The sequence below is a fragment of the Acipenser ruthenus genome, chromosome 32 (genome assembly GCF_902713425.1).
Source record: "Acipenser ruthenus chromosome 32, fAciRut3.2 maternal haplotype, whole genome shotgun sequence".
NCBI classification, from domain to species: Eukaryota; Metazoa; Chordata; class Actinopteri; order Acipenseriformes; family Acipenseridae; genus Acipenser; species Acipenser ruthenus.
In genome coordinates, this window is record NC_081220.1 from 5,335,503 (window position 1) to 5,361,012 (window position 25,510).

Genomic DNA, 25,510 nt, shown 5'->3' on the forward strand with positions numbered 1-25,510 from the left:
TTTACATGAGAAATGCCCTCGTTTAACATGCTAGGATGATCGACTTCGGTATTCTCCAACTGCTGTTTACATTTTCTAACACGTTATGAGGACGAATACAAAGGTTGACAGCTTCCTTGTAAGTGGGGGTAAGCACAAGTTATTTTCAGATGTAATGTCTTTATTTAAGCTCAATCTAGTCCTGCGTAGTGCAAATCACATTACTGTTTAAAGTGTTCTTAAATTGTTTTAACATTAGCAGTGATTCATTTGAAATTTGCTTACTGATTTAAACAACTGAACTTATTGTCAGCTCGGTGCTGAGAAGAAAACACTCCCACTCCTCCTGGTGGATACCGAGACCAATCCCTTCAAAACAGTTTCACTCTAGAAATGATCCTTGCAAATATAGTCTTATCTTTTATTGGCAGACCGTCACCCCCAGCTGGCAAGCTCTACTTCATATGATACAATGACTGGGCAACAACGAGGTGTTACATTAACAATACAAACTAACTTGAGACAGCCAAGTCGTTAAAGCATACCTTAAGTTTGTCATGTGATACAAAATCAAGTTTTGGCATTTTTGCATTGTCTGCGTCGCCAAACAAGCTCGAGCCACAACACACTGCGCTGCTGCATCGGGACACAGAGGTGGATTTTGAAGCGACTGAATCAACGAGCTGAGACTACTTTTTGAAGAAATTGAAAACATGCCTCTCGTCGATATATTTGCTATTTAATTAAAAAAATGTTTTGAATTTGCAAAAGGCAGACATTAGGACAATCTGAATTGCTCATATCAAGCTGCGATGTAGCCTATGAGAATCGCTGGCAGAATTCGAGGGGAATTAGCTCAAATGGTAGAGCTCTCGCTTAGCATGCGAGAAATAGCGGGATCGATGCCCGCATTCTCCAAATAGTTTGAACGTATCTGCGTATTTAGTCCCAACGCATTATGGAGATAAATACAAAGTGTGACAATTCTTTGTAACAGAGACGCCCGCCCTACATGTGTATTTTAAAGCACAGACTCCTAATTTGTAAAATTCCCCAGACTGAAAAACTGCAGTGCGCCGTCCATCGTATGTCTTCCGAGAAGCACAAAGGGAGATTATTTATTTATTTATTTATTTATTTATTTATTTATTTATTTATTTATTTATTTATTTATTTATTTATTTATTTATTTATTTATTTATTTATTAGCAATTAAAGAGTTTGTGTTAATTGAGAATAAAAATAAATGTCTTGAAGTTTGCTTTCATTTGTAACGTGTTTATAATGAAATATCGGTTCTTGTGTTTTTACCAATCATTGTACTGTATACTAGCTACTGTTGCATGTCCATGATTTTGTTCCTCAGCTTCCCATATGGTCTAGCGGTTAGGATTCCTGGTTTTCACCCAGGCGGCCCGGGTTCGACTCCCGGTAAGGGAACGTTCTTGTTATTGTCATTTTGTTACAGAACTGTGGTCATGTGTAATGTGTCTTCAATATGATAATAAAGCTACAGTTACTCGATATATATATATATATATATATATATATATATATATATATATATATATATATGTATATATATATATGTATATATATATATATATATATATATATATATATATATATATATATATATATATATATATACTGAATGATGCAAATGTATTTGACTCTATTCACATTCCCATCGCGTGGAACCATCGCAGTTTGTTTTTAGATTATATTAATCCCTGGTCAAGACAAAGTCTCTCTGGGGTGGGACGATCATTAGAATGCGGATGTAAGGTCTCCGGTCCCATCATAGAAGCAATATAGTTTATTCACCAATAAATACCTACACATTTATTTATGTTTCTTTTTTTGGTAAATTAACACATTATTGCATTCTGTCATGTCACGCTGTGCACTCTAGGAATGCATAACAAGCATGCACTACGCCAGGACTTCGTGGCGCAACGGTAGCGCGTCTGACTCCAGATCAGAAGGTTGCGTGTTCAAATCATGTCGAGGTCAAAGCCGTCTTTATTTCTATTCCACAATATTTCATTTTTTAACGTGTTTGGATTTGAATGTCTCCGGACATTTATTTATACAATTTAGCCTACACAACATATTGATTATAAAGCGACAAACAAATTACTTCCTGGGGGGGGGGGGGCAGTTCAGTTTCAATCAAGTTCCAGTCTCTCTGCCATTATCTTGCGCTGCTGTGTTTGGTCAGGTAAAAAGGGCGTGACCAGAGCGGTATGGGCAATCCCGTTAGGTAGCTTGCATGTCAATCTCTCCTTCTTTTCTATTTATACACCCAGCACTGCTTCCGCCCTTCGTCTGTGTTTGTTTTTGGTCTGTGTTTGTTTTTTTGTTGTTCGCTCCTTTCACTGCAGGTAATTTCTCTGCTCAGCGCTGGTAGACAGTATCAGCTATTTTCCTACCTGCTCAGGTGATTCTTTTCATCATTCAGCTTTTGTATTTTTCTGCAGGAGCTCCAACGTTAGTCTTCTCTGCTCCCTCCAGTCTCCAGCGCAGCTACAGCGCCGTTCAAAGCGCAGCGTCATTCTCAGCTTGCTCTGCGTTCTCATCAGAAAGACTGTTCCGACGTCACCGCTGCACTGCAACTCTCTACACCGGCGCCTCACAGACCATGGTTACCACGGCAACGCCTCATCGAGTGACTACTGGGAGTGGTAAGTTGCCATGGCGACCAGGCAGCTTTAACAGGCAATGCGAGCCTGTGCCTCACTACTGCAATCTTCTGGCTCCTGCTGCTGCGCTTTTGCAACATGAGAGCTTAGCTTCAACTCGCCGAATTATGACATCTAAATACTGCAGGCTCCTCTTCTAGACCTACGTTAACTTACTTATATCATCACTAACTGTTCTAAAGCAAACGTTTTATCCATAGACAAGGATTTTAATCGCAATAACCAAATATATGCTACCCTGCTTCACTGAAGCCAGTAGTTTCAATTCCAATCGCAACCTCGAGATGGCAGCATAACACCACAAACTACATAATTTAAACTGATTTGCTATCGCTGCGAATCTCGCACACTCCAAACTTTCTATCAATTCCTGCAGTTCGTTGTCTTTCCGAGGGATTCTCAGTCCCCTCCTGCCTCAATCTCTTTTGCTTCATATATTAACTTGATTATTTCAAATCAAAACCCCTCCCTTCGAGGATCTGGTCATGAAGCCATGCTTATCAGCTTTCTGAGATGTTAAGAATCCACTGTCACATTAATTTTCCTGCTTCCTTGCATCAGGCCATTCCTGCAGCCTTCTTGCTCCCGGATTTGCACTTCCTCATTTGCCCCCAACTTCATCAAGGCACTTAATACAACTTTCAAAGTCCATTTCATTCAATTTGAGCTTCCAGGCACATACGGAAACTATGTCCTACGATTATCAACATTTCAGTCAAGAGTTCTCCAACACCGCAATAGACAATACACTCTTAGACTGCTCCTGATCAAATCAATAGGTTTTGCAGCAGCCTCCGAGCAACGCATTCTCATCCTCTCAGGTTCTGCAGAGGCCTCAGATCTACGCATTCTTCATCTCTGCCAAAAGGCAGACCCATCTCCGACATCATCTTAAACGCCTTAACTCTCAAATACCAATTTCCACTGCATTCAGCAGCTCTCTGCTCTCTATAGCAGGCCACTGCACACTACTGACAGCATTCCATCGTTTCTCTGTTTCCGTCTGTCCTAAACGGAGGGGGTTCTCTGTTTTTGTCTCTCCTAAACAGACCCGAGACACATTTCCTAAGCTCTCCACGCTGCCCAGCTGACAGCTTAGCTGCCTGAGGATGCCGCACTGAGTTGCGAAGGATCTGTCCTTTTGTCCTGTTGGTCCCCTTCCTGTCTCTTGTTCCACTAAATGCCCAGAAGCCAGAGGATGCTGCCTGACCCGTCTGGAGCGAGTGTCAGATTGTTGTATGTTATGTGTTTAAACTTTGCTCTTTCTCTCTCACTTTTACATCACCCCTCTCAAGCCCTCGTAGGCAACCAGTGAAATGTGAGGTGATGTGAATAGAGTCAAATACATTGCATCATTCTGCAGTAACATTGCAGCAGTAACTGTAGGTTTATCATCATAATGAAAACACATTACACATGACCACAGTTCTGTAACAAAATGAGAATAACAAAGACGTTGCCATACCGGGATTCGAACCTGGGCCACCTAGCTGAAATCCAGGAATCCTAACCGCTAGACCATATGGGAAGCTGATTAATGAGCCCCTGGACATGCAACAGTAGCTAGTATACAGTACAATGATGGTAAAAAACCACTAATTCATTACAAACACGTTACAAATTAAAGCAAACTTCAAGCCATTTATATTTATTGTCAATTAACACAAACTCTTCAATTGCTAAAAAATATAAAAAATCTCCCTTTGTGCTTCTCGCAAGGCATACGATGGAGGGCGCACTGCAGTTTTTCAGTCTGCGGGAATATTACAAATTAGCAGACTGCTTTAAAATACACATGTAGGGTGGGCGACTGTTACAAAGAATTGTCACACTGTATGTATCTCCATAATGCGTTGGGACTAAATACGCAGATATATTAAAACTATTTGGAGAATGCGGGCATCGATCCCGCTATTTCTCGCATGCGAAGCGAGCTCTCTACCATTTGAGCTAATTCCCCTCGAATTATGCCAGTGATTCTCATAGGCTACATCGCAGCTTGATATGAGCAATTCAGATTGTCAGATTTTTGGCAATGTAGTCTGCCATTTGCAAATTCAAAAAATAAATGGCTTAACTAAATAGCAAATATTTTGACTAGAGGTATGTTTTCAATTTCTTCAAAAAGTAGTCTCAGCTCGTTGATTCAGTCGCTTTAAAATCCACCTCTGTGTCCTGATGCAGCAGCACTGTCTGCTGTGGCTCGAGCTTGTTTGACGAGGCAGAAATTAAAATGTTATTGAGTGCTGACAAGAGTTTGGTATCAGCTGTTGATTTCCTTGAAAATCTTTTATAATAAAATGAACACATTTATTCATTTTAAAAATAAGTAAAAGTCAACTGTCAGAAGTGAGATTTGCACCCACGCCTCCATTTGGAAGCCAAAACACACAATTCTTTACAAAGTCCTTGCTTGTGCTAGAGTGCTGCAGCAAGTTAGTTCCCTTTCAAGTCGAAAATAACCATCAAGGTATGGGACATTGCCGTCAGGCAGTAGGGATTGGCTGAGCTTTATGTCAAAGCTGCCGTGTAAGCCCGCCCCCCTGGGAGCTTACTATACGCAGCGCGCGGAGAGTCACTTCCTCTTTTGCCTTCAGCATCAGTAGCGGTAGGACTTAGAGCTATTTAACTGATTGTACTCACTAAAGCTTAGGCTTGAGAAGCTGGTTTATCCCCTTTTCCGTGTTTATTTCAGTTATACTCTCCGGAGTTATTATTGTTTATTATTATTGTTATTGTATTATTATTTAGGATTATATATTGTTTACATTATATATTCCTTTTCGCTTTGCTTCGGCATCGCGTTCTTCGTGGTCTCCATCTTTCCTCTATTCCTTTAATTATTATTGTGTGGGTTTTTTGTATATATATATTTTGTATATATATTTATATTTTATTGTATATATATATATTGTTATATATATTGTATATTGTGTGTTCGGACGCGTGTTGCGTTGGCCTTGGCCCACGCGCATTTTGCATCCTCGGTCTAGCTTAGGCTAGACCGTGTGTGTGTGCGGGTAGTCTGCTCTGCAGTGTTATTATTATTATTATTATTTATTTCTTAGCAGACGCCCTTATCCAGGGCGACTTACAATTGTTACAAGATATCACATTATTTTTACATACAATTACTCATTTATACAGCTGGGTTTTTACTAGAGCAATCTAGGTAAAGTTCCTTGCTCAAGGGTACAACAGCAGTGTCCTCCACCGGGGATTGAACCCATGACTCTCCGGTCAAGAGTCCAGAGCCCTAACCACTACTCCACACTGCTGCCAGTGTTCCCCCCTGCGGCGCGTTCCCGCCACGTGGTATTGCACTACACTCCCTTACCTTCTGCAGCGTCCACAAAAAAAAAAAAATTCCCTTCACTATACAGAGGAAGACAACCACCAACGTGCAAAATCCCCAGCACCTTTCAGGTAGGTATTGCACAGCATCAGACACTGTACCAGCACTTAGCGTCTCCGCTTGGCGGGTCAGCTGACGCTTAGGCGTCTGTGCTAGCGTTCCACGCTCGGTACTCGCGCTTCGGCGCTCGCGCTCCGGCGCTTTTGGTGTCAGCGCTTGTGCGCATGGTGCAGCGCTTCGGCGCTTTGTGCAGCGCTTCTGCGCTTGGTGCTTAGTGCTTCTGCACTTGGGGCTCAGTGCTCGACGCTCGACGCTTCGGCGCTCGGTGCTCGACGCTCGGTACACGTTCCATCAGCGCTTGGTGCTCTGTGCTCGACGCTCGGTGCTCGACGCTCGACGCTTCGGCGCTCGACGCTCGGTGCTCCGCGCTCCGCGCTTGGCGCCTCGACGCACGCACCCTCGACGCTCGACGCTTGGCGCTCGACGCTCGGTGCTCGACGCTCGACGCACGCACCTCGGTGCTCCGTGCTTCGGTGCTCGGCGATCGACGCTCGACGCTCGACGCTCCGTGCTTCGGTGCTCGGCGCTCGACGCTCGACGCTCGACGCTCGGCGCTCGACGCTCGACGCTCGACGCTCGACGCTCGATGCTCGACGCTTCGGCGCTCGACGCTCGACGCTCGGCGCTCGACGCGCGCACCCTCGACGCTCGACGCACGCACCTCGGTGCTCGATGCTTCGGCGCTCGGTGCTCGACGCACGCACCCTCGACGCTCGACGCATGCACCTCTGCGCTCGACGCGGCGGTGCTTGACGCACGCACTTCAGGTGCTCGACGCTTGGTGTCCGACGCTTAGGCGTCCGACGCGTGCACCTCGGCGTTTGACGCGACAGTGCTCGACGCACACTCTTTGGTGCTTGACGTCAATACTAGACGCTTCGGCGTTCTATTATGTCTGGGTTCCACCATTGCGTGACCTGTCAGGACAAGTTGCCTGCCAGCGACCCTCATGAAGACTGCGTCGCATGCTTGGGGCCGGACCATGCCGCATCTGCCCTGGCAGATAGGGCATACTGCCAGCTATGTGCGGGGTTTCAGACACGCACCCTTCGCCAGAGAGCGAGGAAGGCAGTTGGTGGTCGTTCCCCATCCTTGGGCTCGTCCCACACCGTCTCGGCCCCACTGTCATCGATCGTGTCGCTGCCGGCGACGTCTCAGCTCCCTCTGAGCCCATCTTCCCAGCTTACAGCTGGTCAGAGATCTCCAGCCAGGTGTGCTCGGGAACGTTCCCGCAGTCCCTCCTCTCGCGGGGCTCGCCCCCATCGGGAGTCTCGATCCAGGTCTCGATCGCCTCGCCGGAGAAGGCACTCTCGCTCCCCTCGGAGGGGTAGGCGTTACCAGGACACATCTGGGGTGGCTGAGCTCACCTCCAAGATGTCACAATTTATGGAGCTCATGATGGGACAACAATCCCTCCTTATGACCCTAGTAAATGTGGCGCCTCGGGCCCCAGAGCTAGTAACCGGACCCAGCACTAGTCAGCTGACGGTTCCTCCACCAGTGCCCCAGGAAGTAGAGTGGGACGCCGATGCTGTCTCAAGGGACGCATCTGAAGCAGACCCGCTCTTTGAGGACACAGAGCCTGAGGTGGCATCCCAGCACTCTGGGCAGGACGACCCTGAAGTGCTGGATACTAATGACCCTATCTGGTCAGTGGTGGAGAGGGCAGCCCGTCACTTAGGCGTGGACTGGCCTGCGTCAGAGCCAACACGACGCTCTTTATTTGAGTTGCCATCGGCTCCGCCGCTTCAGTCCAGGATGCTCCCGGCGTTCCCGGATTTTATTAAGGAGGTGCAGTCCACCTGGGGAGCCCCGGCCTCCGCCCCTGCAACTTCTCGCAAGGCTTCGGCTTTTACCATGCACGGGGCGAGCGAAGCTGGATTAGCGTCCTTTCCGCGAGTGGGCGCCGCGTTCGCCGTGCTAGTAAAGGCACCGACATTATCGGGGCTGGCTAAGGACCCTTCCTGCCCTAACAGGCAGTGTAGGATTACGGAGGCCCACCTAAAAAAGGGTTATGCCGCGGCTACAGAGGCAGTTAGACTGTCTAACATGGCCAGCCTCCTGACAGTCTACCAGGCGGCGCTGATTCGCGACCTGCCTGAGTCCCCATCCGTCAGACTTAGAACCGAGCTGGGTGCAGTTGCACAGTTTTTGGTTAAGCTGGCTCAGCTGAATGCGCGAGCACAGGGCAGGAGCATTGCTTCCCTTGTAGTGGCAAGGAGGCAGCTCTGGCTCTCACAGGCCAGGGTACAGGAGCCTGATAAGGCCCCGTTGCTAGATGCTCCTATATCCCCGGGGCACACGTTTGGCCTAGCGGTGGAGGAGATGCTGCAACGCTCCGTCAAGGCGCGTGAGGCGTCGCAGCAGTTGGCTAAGTTGTGGCCAAGCAAGCCTTTCCAGCCAAGGCGGCCGCAGGAGCGCCAATGGCGCAGGGCGCCACCGCAGCGGCAAGCGCACCCACAGGGCAGTAAAACCGCCCCTTTGGGGGTTTCAGCACGCAGCCAACCCGCGTTTGCAAGATCGCAGCGCGGAGGGTGGCGCCCCAGAGGAGGTAGCAGACCACGCCCTCGTGGCTCTGGTCAGGCCCCTCGTGAGCGAGCGCAGCCTAAGCAGCCCTGAGAAACCCTGGCAGCCATTAACCCACCCCTACACTGTTCCACAGCTTCTGTTCTGGCAACAATGCACCAACGACATCTGGGTGCGCAAGACTATACTCACCGGGTACATCCTTCAATTCCGGTTAAATCCCCCCCCCTTCAGGGGAGTGGTGGTAACTGCAGTGAAGGACTCGGTTCAGTCCTCAGCTCTAAATGCAGAAATACAGGCATTGCTCAAGAAGCGTGCCATTCAACTAGTAGACCCTGCTCTGACCGACCAGGGGTTCTACTCCAAGTACTTCCTAGTGCCAAAAAAGGACGACGGGCTCCGCCCTATTTTAGATCTGCGACTACTGAACAAATACCTACGGGTGTTGTCGTTCAAGATGCTTACGCACAGGCACATTGTCCAGTCTGTCCGGCAGGGCGACTGGTTTACCACTGTAGACCTCACAGATGCATACTTTCACGTTCCCATCTGTCCGGGTCACAGGAAGTACCTACGTTTCGCATTTCAGAGCAGGGTCTACGAGTTTTGTGTCCTGCCATTCGGCCTGTCTCTAGCTCCTCGAACCTTTTTGAAGTGTATGGACGCCATTTTAGCCCCCTTGCGGGCTCAAGGCATCCGACTGCTGAACTATCTGTACGACTGGCTCGTCTGCGCGCAGTCAAAGGAGCAGTTGGCACAGCACACAGTGATGGTTACAGACCATCTTCAGCGGCTAGGTCTGAAGGTCAATTCAGAAAAGAGCCGCCTCGTGCCGAGCCAACAGACCGAATTCTTGGGTCTGCATCTGGACTCTGTGTCCATGGAAGCGACCCTGTCGACACAAAGAGTTGCCTCACTGGAGCGGTGTCTCTCCCTGTTCAGGTTGAGAGAAACAGTCAGCATGGAGCTGTGTCAGCGCATGCTGGGGTTGATGGCTGCCGCCTCGCAAGCCCTTCCTTTGGGCTTACTACACCAGAGAACCCTGCAGGCCTGGTTCAATGCCTTCGTGTTGCATCCGCGGAGAGACAAACACCGCAGGTTGAGGGTATCCCGAACCTGCTGGGAAGCACTGCGCTGGTGGAAAGTTCCGTCGAACATCCGCCAGGGCGTACGCTTGGGTCCCATCTTCCGAAGGGAGGTTATTACGACCGACGCTTCCAACCAAGGTTGGGGAGCAGTCTGGAACGGGTCGGGGACTCACGGAGTGTGGTCAGGACCCTGGAGGTCGGCCCACATCAATGCTCTGGAACTCAGAGCGGTGGACCTTGCCCTGCGGCACTTCTTGCCAATGCTTCTAGGCAAGCACGTGTTAGTGCGGTCAGACAACACCACGGTAGTGGCGTATATCAACCGCCAGGGCGGCTTGCGGTCCCCCGGTCTTCACCGGTTGGTAACACGGCTGTTGCTTTGGGCTCAACCGCGTTTAGCCTCTCTGCGGGCGGTTCACCTACCGGGCAGAGTCAATTACGCAGCGGATCACCTGTCCAGAGGAGGTCCTCTTGCAGGCGAATGGCGTCTTCACCCTCGGGTGGTAGAGCGCATTTGGGACTGGTTCGGCACAGCGCAAGTCGATCTCTTCGCTTCGCGAGAGACCACGCACTGCCCCCTATGTTTCTCGGTGAAGGACCTCGACAGCCCCCTAGGAGTCGATGCACTGGCTCACGAATGGCCGCCAGGGCTCCTATATGCATTTCCACCGATTCCGATGCTCCCCGCCTTCTTGGAGAAGGTCAGGGTAGAGCAAGCGACAGTGATCCTGATCGCTCCTCGGTGGCCTCGGAGGATATGGTTCCCGAGTCTAGTGCAGTTGTTGCACGGTCGCCCGAGGGAGCTCCCTCTGCGAGCGGACCTGTTGTCCCAAGCCCAAGGAGGGCTATGGCACCCGAACCCCAAGCTCATGCAGCTATGGGCTTGGCCCCTGAGCGGGAGCGCCTGTTAGCCTTAGGGCTTTCGACGGCGGTTATATCCACCATTCAGAGTGCGAGAGCGCCCTCTACTCGGTCGCAATATGCGTATAAGTGGCAATTGTTTCAGAGTTGGTGTCTGGCTGAGGGCCATGACCCGGTCTCCTGCCTTATGGCAGTGATATTACAGTTTCTGCAGAAGCTGTTAGATGAGGGTAAGTCTCCCTCTACACTTAAAGTGTATTTGGCCGCTATTTCGGCTTGCCATGTACGCATTGACGGGTTATCACCTGGTTGCCATTTCCTGGCATCTCAGTTCCTAAAGGGCGCAAGACGCTTGCGGCCTCCAAGGTCGACCAGTTTACCGTCTTGGAGCCTTGATGTGGTGCTAGAAGCCCTTACCAAGGCACCGTTCGAGCCTCTCCACAGTGTGGATTATGAAGTTCGTGTCTATTAAGACTGCGTTTTTGCTGTCAGTGGTATCAGCAAAACGTGTGGGCGAGTTACATGCACTTTCAGTGCATCCATCATGTACTCGTTTCGCAGGAGACGGTTCTAAGGTCTCCATGCGTCCAAATCCGGCCTTTTTACCCAAGGTCATATCCCCGTTTCACATGAACCAACCAGTCGAGTTGATGGCGTTCCATCCTCCTCCTTTTTCTTCCCAAGAGGAAGAGCGGTTACACATGCTCTGCCCTGTGCGGGCATTGAGGTGTTATATTGATCGCACAAAGACTGTGAGGCAAACAGAACAGCTGTTCATATGCCATGGTTCTAAAACTTTGGGTCAGCCGCTGTCTAAGCAACGCCTTTCTCATTGGATAGTGGATGCTATTCAGTTAGCATATGATTCTATGGGCCTTCCGCCACCAGGGCAGTTGAAGGCACATTCCACTAGGGGTATGGCAACATCCTGGGCCCTCTTTAGAGGGGTGCCGATGTCTGACATTTGCGCTGCAGCCAGTTGGGTTACACCGCATACATTTACGAGGTTCTACCGGTTGAATGTACTGGAATCCACTGCTCCGTCATTTGGATCATCTGTGTTGCACTCTATGATGCCTCAGGTTGCGGACGTCTAGAGTGGTTGACAATATGGTGTGACTATTCCACCTTGGGACAGGTGTCATTGCGAGCATAGACGCTGAGGCGCAGCTCCGCATATGTGTAGATGTACTGCCTACGCAGTTGCGTTATGACGTAAGGCTGTCCTACTGCCGAGAATCCTCCCTCGCGACGGCTTGGGTACACTGTTCCCATACCTTGATGGTTATTTTCGACTTGAAAGGGAACGATAGGTTGCGGATGCAACCCCGGTTCCCTGAAAGAGAAAATAACCATCAAGCCGCGAGGTCGCTCTGGAGGCCTTCACGGCCTGAAGGGCAAAAGAGGAAGTGACTCTCCGCGCGCTGCGTATAGTAAGCTCCCAGGGGGGCGGGCTTACACGGCAGCTTGCGCGGAGGCCAATCGGCAGCTTTGACATAAAGCTCAGCCAATCCCTACTGCCTGACGGCAATGTCCCATACCTTGATGGTTATTTTCTCTTTCAGGGAACCGGGGTTGCATCCGCAACCTATCGTTTTATTGGATAACACCCTGGGAGCTCGACAGAACAGTGTGTATGCATATTGCTAAAATGGAAACCAAATATACACGATTCAAATGGGAATCGTATTCAGATTTTAAGCACAAATTTGATAGACTTCACAGTGCAAAGGAGGAAGGCAGACAATGCAAATGAGGCAACTGGCTCCTACTTTTTAGATCATACGAGAAAATTGAACCCAATTAAGCTTTTAACCGCCTGCAGTCTGGAATGAGTTTGAAATGTTGTTGTAACACCTCACTGGGCAACAGCAATTGCATTATATGAAAGTTCCTGTTAATTTCTCAGCGGCACAGCTACCGGTGCCACTCAGAGTTGGAGGGAGACGGTCGGCCACTTGCCCATACAACAATACTTTCAGGGATCATTTCTATAGCGATTTGCTAGCAAAATGCGTTTTTAAAGTGTTTGGACTCGCTATCAACGAGGAAGAGTGAGAGTGTTCACTTTTGAGCGTGAAGGAGGCAGTGAGTGTTGATTTTTGGCCAACTGCTCCCTGTTATTGATGACCCCTCCAGTGTTCCTTAGGGGGCTGGAGGAAGCGGACACGTTCTGAGTGGGTATCTTGCCTAAAGGTACGCAAGACGAACTACAGTTGCAAAGCACTGCTGCTTTTTCGACGATTGATTAAAACTATCAATCTGACTGAAAACACGGATCACATTAATTGTGATCGGTTTGATACCAATAGGCTTACATGGCAGGTATTGTGTATAGACAATGTCATATACACAGAAATGAACACGGACAGTGTTTATTAAGGGCTGACTCATTGAAACGTTCGAGAGATCTCGGTGTACTGGACAAATATACTGGATTTTTTCCATGTGTGGCGTCCACGACCTATTCTCTATTTAACTGTACAGGTCGCGATGCAGACTATGCCATCTATAGTTTAACGAGAAATAGAACCTCACATAACCTTATTAATCTAGCAGCAATATTTGGGTACCCCACACAGAGCCCCTCTCAAATAAATGAAAAGACAAAAGAATGGAAATTGGTTGTGCCAACAAAATCTTTATTATCAACAACAACACTAAAACCCACAATTGCTGCAGTGCAATTACACACAATCCTAACCATATATCTTGCACAATAGAATAATTGCTTATTTATTGTCCCCAGCGACACCTAGAGGAGAGATAGAGAAACGTCCATCCAATTAATAAATATTTGGCTGCTCCACCCACCAAAGCCCAGAAGGGCAGTCAACCACCACCTGTGATAAAATAAACAAAAGAAACCATACGTGAATTATTAAAGTAAATATATTAACAGTGTAACTATAAACAAAATCACCACAACAAACATAATAGTGCACAATTCAAAAAGAAAACACAACCCAGCACCTTACTTGACTAAACGTTCAATGCTCTGTAGAGCAGAGCAGCTACAATAGCGACGCTCTCCCTCGCAGCTCCTATAGACACACACTAAAAGCTAGCTAAACGCTGCACGATACTATTAAAACTGTAAAGACAAATAAAAACGTGCGTACACAAATTAAAACAAACAAGGGACAATAATAAGCAAAAACAATGTGCAAGATAAACACAGGGAAAGACAACTACCAGAAACAGTGGCTGGCGGCGTTCCACTTCCTCGGGAGAGTCCGGAATACTGACGTCCAAAAGTATATCCGCCGACTCGCCCTCGTCACAGGGGGAACCACGGGAACACAGGAACACCAAAACACAGCTGCACATCGACTACCTGGTTCTCTTGCACCCTTATGGTGCCGATATTTTTAATGCCAACAATTAACACTTCCTGGTTCCCGCGGTCCCACCTGTTACATTCGGGATTGGTCTCGGTATCCACCAAGAGGAGTGGCAGTGTTTTCTTCTGAGCACCGAGCTGACAATGAGTGTTGTTATCGGTAACCTACTCGCTGCAAGGAATGACCACTTCAATCTTCAGTCGGGGGTTGCTGAAGGAAGGGGACACATTTTGAGTGTGTATCTCATTCCGGTAGAAACGTAGAAAAAAGAAACCATCAAGCCCACAAATGTTCAGTTGTTTAAATCAATAACCACATTTAAATTGATCATTGCTAATGTCAAAACAATTTAAGAACACTTTAAATAGGGATTGACTAATATAAAAATATAGCAATGTCTTTTGCACTACGCAGGACTAGATTGAGTTTAAAATAGACATTACATCTGAAATAACTTGTGCTTACCCCCACTTACAAGGAAGCTGTCAACCTTTGTATTCGTCCTCATAACGTGTTAGAAAACGTAAACAGCAGTTGGAGAATACCGAAGTCGATCATCCTAGCATGTTAAACGAGGGCATTTCTCATGTAAGCTACTTCCACTAATAGATTGTTTATACTGTTCTCAATGGTCCGCATCCCAGCCTGAGACCACGATCCAGTGGCAGTCGGAGATGTTTTTCAAAGTAATATGTTATTTGAAATATTAAAACAATCTTTAGTTAAATAACACATGTTTCTACACAAAATATTTTTCAGTGACTTCGACAAGTAGCCAGTTTACAACAAAAATGCAATCTGTGTTAGGAACGCTATTTTAGTCCAATTTAAAATGGAAATTAAAATGGTATTGAGTGCTGACAAGAGTTTGGTATCAGCTGTTGATTTCCTTGAAACAATCTTTTATAGTAAAATGAACAAATTGATTCATTTAAAAAATAAGTAAAAGTGAACTGTCAGAAGTGGGATTTGAAACCACGCCTCCATTCGGAGACCAGAACACACAATTCTTTGGAAAGACAGCGTCCTTGAGTCTGGCGCCTTAGACCACTCGGCCATTCTGACAAGCTGCGTTTGCTTTAGTAGAAAACCGCATTATTTCATTTCAGCACAGACAAGGGTTGTCTATTGTATCAAGGCCCGATTGGGTTTATTACGCACATACTAACTTGCTCCATGAATGATGTAATGACAAGTGTAAAAAAAAAGAAACAGATTGAAGCCAACCCACGAAAGTAAGATTCTTTATTTCAATATCGGTATAGCTTTAAAGGATGCACGCATTTTACAATAGCAATTGCTATATGACAATGACCAATAAGTAATTGTGTTGCAATACTTTATACAATGTGAAAAGAATCAGACATTGCTCCGTTGCCTCGAAGAAACATCTACAATTTGTATTTAAAAAGGACGCCCAACGTGGGGCTCGAAACCACGACCCTGAGATTAAGAGTCTCATGCTCTACCGACTGAGCTAGCAGGGCTGTCGGGAGAAAGTTTCTTTCTTTGAGGCGGGGTGAGAGAGGAAGTACCGACAGGTGCGTGGGACCTGAGATTCGGTGTGCTGCTGCTGTAGATGAGTGTTCTGGAGACGCGCTGTGTCTGTGTCTGCGGTGTTACAGCCGTGTGAGTATATTCCAAAAGTAAAGTGTTGGATAATTCGAGAGCTAGTCTGTTGAATAAAGCTCTGAGACGTGTAGTTAAATCCCGGTCTCATTAATTTTGTTTTGTTAGATTAAAAGTGTTCCAGCAGCAGGTAAATGTCCCCACACCTTTTGGTTCTGTTTACTTATGCTACACCGCTGCTAAAGCTGAACGTTGCTGCTAATTATCTTAACTAAACTTGTATTGTTGTTGAATTGCTCTAATATAGTTAAACCTGTAATGTTGCAGCTAACGTTCCCTAATACTGTTAAAACTTGTGTGTATTAACAATCTGGCTTTTGTTGTTGTACCCTTGCTGCGAAGAGCTGTTTCCAATCACCTAGCACTCTTAAAGAGAAGTGTAATCGCTGCTATATGTTGGTCTAATACCCCATGCTTTTAAAATGTGGCTATTGGCTGGCTTTATTCGATTTCCCCTCCTTGTTTTTAGTACAACTTTAATACATTTTATTGTTAGTTATTTGAACTGATTTATGTGAATCATGGATCATTGTAATAAAGCTTTGCGAATTGTTATTCTGCCTTTGTCATTCTGTTGTCATTCCTATTCCAAACCTTTTAATTAATTTTTAGTAGTGTCGGTATTAGGACTCTCACTGGGTGTCACTGGGTGTGGCTGCTACAATCCCATATAGAATGCGACAAAACAGGTCGCCCTCCTTCATATAAACAGAAAAAGAATAAGTACACACACACACGAGTTGATTTACTGCAGCGTCAGACATCGGAGGTTCAGCAGTGTACTGCAATGTTGTAAAAAGACGTGTGTAATTCAGGATGGTTGAGCGAGCTATGGCGCTGCGTTCAGATCACAGTTACCCTGGAAGCGTGGGTTCGAATTCCATTTCTGACAGCTCTGTTTGTTCATTAACCACTCGGCCACGGCTACATGCTCTCACGGTTTTCCGTGAAAACAGCCGTATTATTGTCAAAAGAAGCAAACGACACCCGCAGTAATGCTGCAGATGGCAGTATAGGCTAAATAATGAACCCAAGTCAAATGCCTTTGTTGAAACTCTATCAGATTTGTACAAGTCAAGCACACGTGGGAAATAATAATACAATATCCTTTCGGCCAACGTTCATAATAATGAATACATCCTTATTTCAAAATACGTAGCTATTTAACTGATCTTTTCAAAACACCCATACACAAAAACTTTATTTCTACTGAAAAACTAACTTGCTTCATGGCTGCTGCTACAGCACTCGGGCACGTTGTGCCTAGCGTTAGCGGACATAGGAGATAAGAAGACCTACAAAATATCACGCGCTGCAGTTTTTCAGTCCGGGGATTATTACAAATTAGCAGACTGTGCATTAAAATACACATGCAGGGTGGGCGTCTCTGTTACAAAGAATTGTCACACTTTGTATTTATCTCCATAATGCGCCGGGACAAAATACGCAGATACTTTAAAATTATTTGGGGAATGCGGGCATCGATCCCGCTACTTCTCGCATGCTAAGCGAGCGCTCTACCATTTGAGCTAATTCCCCTTTAATGGTACCACCGATTCTCATAGGCTTCATCGCAGCTTGATACGAGCAAATCAGATTGTCAGTTGTTTTTTATTTTTATTTTGGCAATGTAGTCTGTGATTGCAAATTTTAAAAAAATAATTGAAATAAATAGCAAATATTTCGACTAGAGGTATGTTTTCAATTTCTTTAAAAAGTAGTCTCAGCTCGTTTATTCAGTCGCTTAGAAATCCACAATCTGTGTCCCGATGCAGCAGCGCTGTGTGCTGTGGCTCGAGCTTGTTTGACGAGGCAGACAATGCAAAAATGCCAATACTTGCTTTTGTATCACGCGACAAACTTAAGGTATGCTTTAACGGCTTGGATGTCTCGAGTTAGTTTGTATTGTTAATGTAACACCTCGTTGTTGCCCAGTCATTGTTTCATATGAAGTAGAGCTTGCCAGTTGGGGGCGACGGTCTGCTAATAAAAGTTAAGACTATATTTGCAAGGATCATTTCTAGAATGAAACACGTTTTGAAGGGATTGGTCTCGGTATCCACCAGGAGGAGTGGCAGTGTTTTCTTCTGAGCACCGAGTTGACAATGAGTGTTGTTATCGGGAACCTACTCGCTGCAAGGAATGACCACTTCAATCTTCAGTCGGGGGTTGCTGAAGGAAGGGGACACATTTTGAGTGTGTATCTCATTCCGGTAGAAACGTAGAAAAAAGAAACCATCAAGCCCACAATTGTTCAGTTGTTTAAATCAATAACCACATTTAAATTGATCATTGCTAATGTCAAAACAATTTAAGAACACTTTAAATAGGGCTTGACTAATATAAAAATATAGCAATGTCTTTTGCACTACGCAGGACTAGATTGAGTTTAAAATAGACATTACATCTGAAAATAACTTGTGCTTACCCCCACTTACAAGGAAGCTTTCAACCTTTGTATTCGTCCTCATAACGTGTTAGAAAATGTAAACAGCAGTTGGAGAATACCGAAGTCGATCATCCTAGCATGTTAAACGAGGGCATTTCTCATGTAAGCTACTTCCACTAATAGATTGTTTATACTGTTCTCAATGGTCCGCATCCCAGCCTGAGACCACGATCCAGTGGCATTCGGAGATGTTTTTCAAAGTAATATGTTATTTGAAATATTAAAACAATCTTTAGTTAAATAACACATGTTTCTACACAAAATATTTTTCAGTGACTTCGACAAGTAGCCAGTTTACAACAAAAATGCAATCTGTGTTAGGAAAGCTATTTTAGTCCGATTTAAAATGGAAATTAAAATGGTATTGAGTGCTGACAAGAGTTTGGTATCAGCTGTTGATTTCCTTGAAACAATCTTTTATAGTAAAATGAACAAATTGATTCATTTAAGAAATAAGTAAAAGTGAACTGTCAGAAGTGGGATTTGAACCCACACCTCCATTCGGAGACCAGAACACACAATTCTTTGGAAAGACAGCGTCCTTGAGTCTGGCGCCTTAGACCACTCGGCCATTCTGACAAGCTGCGTTTGCTTTAGTAGAAAACCGCATTATTTCATTTCAGCACAGACTAGGGTTGTCTATTGTATCAAGGCCCGATTGGGTTTATTACGCACATACTAACTTGCTCCATGAATGATGTAATGACAAGTGTAAAAAAAAGAAACAGATTGAAGCCAACCCACGAAAGTAAGATTCTTTATTTCAATATCGGTATAGCTTTAAAGGATGCACACATTTTACAATAGCAATTGCTATATGACAATGACCAATAAGTAATTGTGTTGCAATACTTTATACAATGTGAACAGAATCAGACATTGCTCCGTTGCCTCGAAGAAACATCTACAATTTGTATTTAAAAAGGACGCCCAACGTGGGGCTCGAACCCACGACCCTGAGATTAAGAGTCTCATGCTCTACCGACTGAGCTAGCCGGGCTGTCGGGAGAAAGTTTCTTTCTTTGAGGCGGGGTGAGAGAGGAAGTACCGACAGGTGCGTGGGACCTGAGATTCGGTGTGCTGCTGCTGTAGATGAGTGTTCTGGAGACGCGCTGTGTCTGTGTCTGCGGTGTTACAGCCGTGTGAGTATATTCCAAAAGTAAAGTTTTGGATAATTTGAGAGCTAGTCTGTTGAATAAAGCTCTGAGACGTGTGGTTAAATCCCGGTCTCATCAATTTTGTTTTGTTAGATTAAAAGTGTTCCAGCAGCAGGTAAATGTCACCACACCTTTTGGTTCTGTTTACTTATGCTACACCGCTGCTAAACCTGAACGCTGCTGCTAATTATTTTAACTAAACTTGTATTGTTGTTGAATTGCTCTAATATAGTTAAACCTGTAATGTTGCAGCTAACGTTCCCTAATACTGTTAAAACTTGTGTGTATTAACAATCTGGCTTTTGTTGTTGTACCCTTGCAGCGAAGAGCTGTTTCCAATCACCTAGCACTCTTAAAGAGAAGTGTAATCGCTGCTATATGTTGGTCTAATACCCCATGCTTTTAAAATGTGGCTATTGGCTGGCTTTATTCAATTTCCCCTCCTTGTTTTTAGTACAACTTTAATACATTTTATTGTTAGTTATTTGAACTGATTTATGTGAATCATGGATCATTGTAATAAAGCTTTGTGAATTGTTATTCTGCCTTTGTCATTCTGTTGTCATTCCTATTCCAAACCTTTTAATTAATTTTTAGTAGTGTCGGTATTAGGACTCTCACTGGGTGTCACTGGGTGTGGCTGCTACAATCCCATATAGAATGCGACAAAACAGGTCGCCCTCCTTCATATAAACAGAAAAAGAATAAGTACACGTGTCACGGGTTTTACACTACTTACTTAGGACACTCAGAACCCCCAAAATATATAGTCGCCGACTACGCCACCTGGTGGTAAGCGCCAGGACTAACTAAAAATAAGTGTAAACCTATAATTACAAAATCAATAACCCACAATAAAAACACAAGTTCGTTAGTGATAGTTGGGATATGGACCAGTAGCAACACCACAGAGAGACAGACAAGGCTTAACTCAATTAAAACAATATTTATTAAATATTTAAATAAATATTACATAAAAAATTAAATTCAACAAAAAAAAGCAAACACCCACTGGATGGCTAGGGTGTAAAAGTAGCAACACAATAGGCACCCACTAATTAGCTAGGGTGTAAAGTATCAAAAAAACAGAAAAGGAAAGAAAAAAATATTCCCCCACAATGTTGCCAGCACCAACAGCCTCTTCAAAAGGAGGGAAGGAAGGGCGGAGGAGAAGCACACGATGGTCAGTAGCAGCACCCCAATCACCAAGCAGGTAGGTCGGGAATTCTAAATAAATATAAAAACAAAAAGAGAGACAGCAGCAAAACCCCAAAACATAAAAACCTTGCCTTCTTCACGGTAACTAATATACAATAATTAAAACAGAATAAAATACTGGGTTATTTGCTCTAGAATAACTTATGACACACCTACAAAAACACCAAAGAACTCCAACCACAATCCAGCAGCAATAATAAACAAATAGCTATATTGCTATAGTACAGTACCAAACTAAAACATTTAGTGGTTCACTTTAAAGTAACATATTCCACACCCACAGAACGCCAGAGGACTCCAACCACAATCCAGCAGCAATAATAAAATAAAACAAACAGCAGCTATATCACTACAGTACAGTATTTCCTTTTCTCTTTCTTCCCCACCAGTCACTGTTTCACAAGTTTCAGGCAGGCTCCGATAATACCACAATGCGTTTATAGCACAGCCTACTAACAAAACAAGAAAAACTTCCTGCCACTATACCCGAAACCAATTGAAGAGAAAGAATAGCAGCTGAAAGCGAAACCAACCCCAGCAAACACCGTCAGCTTCGCAACAAAATATCTCCGATCAAGGTAAAACGTCCAACTCTGCGTCTACCAAACGTCCCTGCTTCAGCTATCCCAAGCAAAACTAAGCTGCGCTCCCGATCTCCGGATACGCTTGCCTTTTATAGTACGTGGTCCTTAACCCAATAAACCACCACTTAAAGAGGTTAATGGCCCTACGCTAAACTACAACACATTGAAATTATTAGTCGCAGGTTGACAACGTCACTGCACCTTCAGCATCACAGCTACAACAGCAATGTGAAAAAAATAAACAAACAAATATTAAATTCTCAATAACAAAACAATCCATCGTGAAAATATAAATCAAATAAATCAAATAAATCCTACAATGTGATTGTGTATGCTACAACTCAAATATAAAAATGAACAAAAAGGATTCTAAAAAAACGTGCACATTTACTTTACAATCCCGTAGCCGACTCAGCTGTTGGCTCGCAGCACGTCAAGAAGATAAAACACAGGTATGTCCATTTCTTTAGTTACCAAATTACGATATAATAATGGGGTTAATAGATAAATATAAACTACAAAGACAGTGTTGAAACATTCTTTTCTTTAAAACTAATATATGGCAGCTAAACAGGGTACTTATTCCTTTGTATTCCTGCCTCGTGCAACATCAGCTCTTGAACTCTCTTAAAAATTGAGCTCTAAAACGTTTGCTTTGCAAGTTAATTAACAACCGTAACACTCAATAGCGTTTAATCCATGCATTAATTAAATTCTGTTATTGATTTGTTCACATATTACAATGCTGTTTTCAGGATTCCCGCATATTCTGAACATGCACAATGTAATATGGCAATGGAATGACAGGGAAACCACTGCTTTTTTCCCTCTGGTCGTATTTTGTCACGCTGACTACTATCCATATGAAAGTGCCGCAGTCACCTAAAGGATAAGGCACTAGCCGCCTAAACCAGGGATTGTGGTTTCGTCAATGTTTTATTAAAAACAAACTGTGTGTATTTGTTCTTGGTCTGTGATATGTTTATAGATCTTGGTACTTTACACAAAGTAGTTTTGGCCAAGTAGTTAAGGTGATGGACTTAAAAGATGTTAGAGTTTCCCTGCTCATGTTCACATCCTGCCGACTATGTGCCCCTTTTTTATGTTTTCTTTGTTAATTTTTAAAGGTCTGTTAAGCTTTAAGGCATCAATCATTACTTGCTGTACTTTAAGTTTCTTCAAAACTAGTATTTGTAGAGCTGTTTTCAATATAACATGCAAGGAAGTGTTAATATGACTTTATTACCCAACTATGTCATTGAAGACTGGCCAACATTAATTTGGGAGTCACTTTAATTTATTGTGCAGTATCAAATGAAACATAAAAAAGAATCACAATACAATAAATCTCTGTTTGATCGCTATACAATCGATATGTTGTGTAGGCTAAATTGTTTAAATTAATGCACGGAAACATTCAAATCCAAACACATTAAAAAACGAAATAGTGCGGAATAGAAACAAAGAAGGCTTTGACCTCGACGTGATTTGAACACGCAACCTTCTGATCTGGAGTCAGACGCGCTACCGTTGCGCCACGAAGTCCCGGCATACTACATGCTTGTTATGCAATGCTAGAGTGCACAGCAAGCATGCCAAACGCATGGTAATGCCGATGCTGATACTTGGAAAACACTCGGTATCACCAGGGTTATAGGAAACAGCCGACTCGATACGTGTTCGTAGCCAGCAGGGCTATGAAGTTGTCGCAAGTGTGTTTGATTCTCAGCTTTAAAAGTAAAGAAAACATTAAACAACTAGTTTAAATCAGTAAAACTAGTATTTAACTAGGATTCTCTCAGCGCGTCTCCTTTGAATGCGCACTGGCACAAATGGGCTTTGATCGTCTAATTACGTGGCAGAATGCAATAATGTATTGGGTTAATTTACCAACAAAAGAAACATAAACAAACGTGTATGTATTTATTTGTGAATAAACTATCCTGCTTCTACGATGGGACCAGGGATCTAACATCGGCAATCTAATGACAGGCCAACCCCACAGAGACTTTGTATTTGACCAGGGATTGATATAATTTAAAAACAAACTGCAGTGGTTCCACTGGGGATCGAACCCAGGGCCTTCTGCGTGTAAAGCAGACGTGATAACCACTACACTATGGAACCTTGTCGGAACTGTGGTGGTGCTCCTACATTATTGTCTACATGCAGCATCTCAAATAATTGCAATCATTTATCAGACCCTTCGGCATTGTCTTTTTAAGAATTAACCCTGCCAGACCGAACGCAGGCCAACATTCAATCAATGAATCATATATATTTTCTATAGCGCCCCATATGCGCTTCAAAAAATCTATTTGAAAACAAGAAAATATCTAATTGTAAGCCTGGTCGAACAAAAGAAGTCTTCTTGTAATTTTAAACAAAGAGCGCTTTCCACGATTTAAGATGCTTTCGAGAGACAGAATATTGGAATTGGCCGCCGAAACTGGGGAATAAAACTGCCTGTGATCAAAGTGGGCAGAAAAGTTGCATACTTTGCATAACGTATTTGGGAGAAAAGAAAACGGATCATCTCTGATTTACGACGTTTCCATGGTTTGGCCCAGCCACTGCCGTGTGGCTGGTTAAAACGATGAGTTCAGTTTTTTATTCTGCTGCTTGGTAATTCAGTTATGCGGCAACAGCAGCAGAGTGGCGCAGCGGAAGCGTGCTGGGCCCATAACCCAGAGGTCGATGGATCGAAACCATCCTCTGCTAGATTGTTTTTCTTCTGTTTGCAAAGCAGTTTTTCTAAAATATTAACTGAAGGCAAGACTTCGTATTATATTCGCAATCAGGGAAATGTGCACATTACTGGACACATTTAAATCGACAACTGACATCGAAAATGTTAGGTTTTCTATCAAATTCGTTTCTTTACAAATGACATTGCTTTCTTTTCTTTTTAAATTGTTCCCAGAAAGACCAAAAGATAAAGCCCTTGGGAATACGTCAATATTGCCAGCTCCTGCATATGTCAGCTCTTGAACTCTCTTAAAAATTGAACTCTAAAACGTTTGCTTTGCAAGTTAATTAACAACCGTAACACTCAATAGCGTTTAATACATGCATTAATTAAATTCAGTTATTGATTTGTTCACATATTACAATGCTGTTTTCAGGATTCCCGCATATTCTGAACATGCACAATGTAATATGGCAATGGAATGACAGGGAAACCACTGCTTTTTTCCCTCTGGTCGTATTTTGTCACGCTGACTTCTATCCATATGAAAGTGCCGCAGTCACCTAAAGGATAAGGCACTAGCCTCCTAAACCAGGGATTGTGGTTTGGTCAATGTTTTATTAAAAACAAACTGTGTGTATTTGTTCTTGGTCTGTGATATGTTTATAGAACTTGGTACTTTACACAAAGTAGTTTTGGCCAAGTAGTTAAGGTGATGGACTTAAAAGATGTTAGAGTTTCCCCGCTCATGTTCACATCCTGCCGACTATGTGCCCCTTTTTTATGTTTTCTTTGTTAATTTTTAAAGGTCTGTTAAGCTTTAAGGCATCAATCATTACTTGCTGTACTTTAAGTTTCTTCAAAACTAGTATTTGTAGAGCTGTTTTCAATATAACATGCAAGGAAGTGTTAATATGACTTTATTACCCAACTATGTCATTGAAGACTGGCCAACATTAATTTGGGAGTCACTTTAATTTATTGTGCAGTATCAAATGAAACATAAAAAAGAATCACAATACAATAAATCTCTGTTTGATCGCTATACAATCGATATGTTGTGTAGGCTAAATTGTTGAAATAAATGCACGGAAACATTCAAATCCAAACACGTTAAAAAACGAAATAGTGCGGAATAGAAACAAAGAAGGCTTTGACCTCGACGTGATTTGAACACGCAACTTTCTGATCTGGAGTCAGACGCGCTACCGTTGCGCCACGAAGTCCCGGCATACTACATGCTTGTTATGCAATGCTAGAGTGCACAGCAAGCATGCCAAACGCATGGTAATGCCGATGCTGATACTTGGAAAACACTCGGTATCACCAGGGTTATAGGAAACAGCCGACTCGATACGTGTTCGTAGCCAGCAGGGCTATGAAGTTGTCGCAAGTGTGTTTGATTCTCAGCTTTAAAAGTAAAGAAAACATTAAACAACTAGTTTAAATCAGTAAAACTAGTATTTAACTAGGATTCTCTCAGCGCGTCTCCTTTGAATGCGCACTGGCACAAATGGGCTTTGATCGTCTAATTACGTGGCAGAATGCAATAATGTATTGGGTTAATTTACCAACAAAAGAAACATAAACAAACGTGTATGTATTTATTTGTGAATAAACTATCCTGCTTCTACGATGGGACCAGGGATCTTACATCGGCAATCTAATGACAGGCCAACCCCAGAGAGACTTTGTCTTGACCAGGGATTGATATAATTTAAAAACAAACTGCAGTGGTTCCACTGGGGATCAAACCCAGGGCCTTCTGCATGTAAAGCAGACGTGATAACCACTACACTATGGAACCTTGTCGGAACTGTGGTGGTGCTCCTACATTATTGTCTACATGCAGCATCTCAAATAATT

At 44.1% G+C, this 25,510-nt stretch overlaps 11 non-coding genes across 11 annotated transcripts; 4 read left to right on the forward strand and 7 right to left on the reverse strand.

The window, feature by feature from the left end:
- Positions 1-1,347: 1,347 nt before the first annotated feature.
- Positions 1,348-1,419, forward strand: trnae-uuc (transfer RNA glutamic acid (anticodon UUC)). The gene has a single exon. It is a non-coding gene; the product is annotated as a tRNA-Glu (tRNA).
- Positions 1,420-1,923: 504 nt separating this feature from the next.
- On the forward strand, positions 1,924-1,995 carry trnaw-cca (transfer RNA tryptophan (anticodon CCA)). Its single transcript has one exon. It is a non-coding gene; the product is annotated as a tRNA-Trp (tRNA).
- Positions 1,996-12,540: 10,545 nt separating this feature from the next.
- On the forward strand, positions 12,541-12,756 carry LOC131703422 (small nucleolar RNA U3). Its single transcript, XR_009309880.1, has one exon. It is a non-coding gene; the product is annotated as a small nucleolar RNA U3 (small nucleolar RNA).
- A 2,116-nt stretch (positions 12,757-14,872) lies between these two features.
- trnal-caa (transfer RNA leucine (anticodon CAA)) lies at positions 14,873-14,983 on the reverse strand. The gene is made up of 2 exons: positions 14,946-14,983; positions 14,873-14,918 (listed from the first exon to the last, which is right to left on the reverse strand). It is a non-coding gene; the product is annotated as a tRNA-Leu (tRNA).
- Positions 14,984-17,542: 2,559 nt separating this feature from the next.
- Positions 17,543-17,748, forward strand: LOC131703556 (small nucleolar RNA U3). The gene has a single exon (XR_009309997.1). It is a non-coding gene; the product is annotated as a small nucleolar RNA U3 (small nucleolar RNA).
- Positions 17,749-18,464: 716 nt separating this feature from the next.
- trnal-caa (transfer RNA leucine (anticodon CAA)) lies at positions 18,465-18,575 on the reverse strand. The gene is made up of 2 exons: positions 18,538-18,575; positions 18,465-18,510 (listed from the first exon to the last, which is right to left on the reverse strand). It is a non-coding gene; the product is annotated as a tRNA-Leu (tRNA).
- Positions 18,576-18,923: 348 nt separating this feature from the next.
- trnak-cuu (transfer RNA lysine (anticodon CUU)) lies at positions 18,924-18,996 on the reverse strand. The gene has a single exon. It is a non-coding gene; the product is annotated as a tRNA-Lys (tRNA).
- Positions 18,997-22,428: 3,432 nt separating this feature from the next.
- On the reverse strand, positions 22,429-22,500 carry trnaw-cca (transfer RNA tryptophan (anticodon CCA)). The gene has a single exon. It is a non-coding gene; the product is annotated as a tRNA-Trp (tRNA).
- Positions 22,501-23,009: 509 nt separating this feature from the next.
- trnav-uac (transfer RNA valine (anticodon UAC)) lies at positions 23,010-23,082 on the reverse strand. Its single transcript has one exon. It is a non-coding gene; the product is annotated as a tRNA-Val (tRNA).
- Positions 23,083-24,798: 1,716 nt separating this feature from the next.
- trnaw-cca (transfer RNA tryptophan (anticodon CCA)) lies at positions 24,799-24,870 on the reverse strand. Its single transcript has one exon. It is a non-coding gene; the product is annotated as a tRNA-Trp (tRNA).
- Positions 24,871-25,378: 508 nt separating this feature from the next.
- On the reverse strand, positions 25,379-25,451 carry trnav-uac (transfer RNA valine (anticodon UAC)). The gene has a single exon. It is a non-coding gene; the product is annotated as a tRNA-Val (tRNA).
- Between the last annotated feature and the right edge of the window lie 59 nt (positions 25,452-25,510).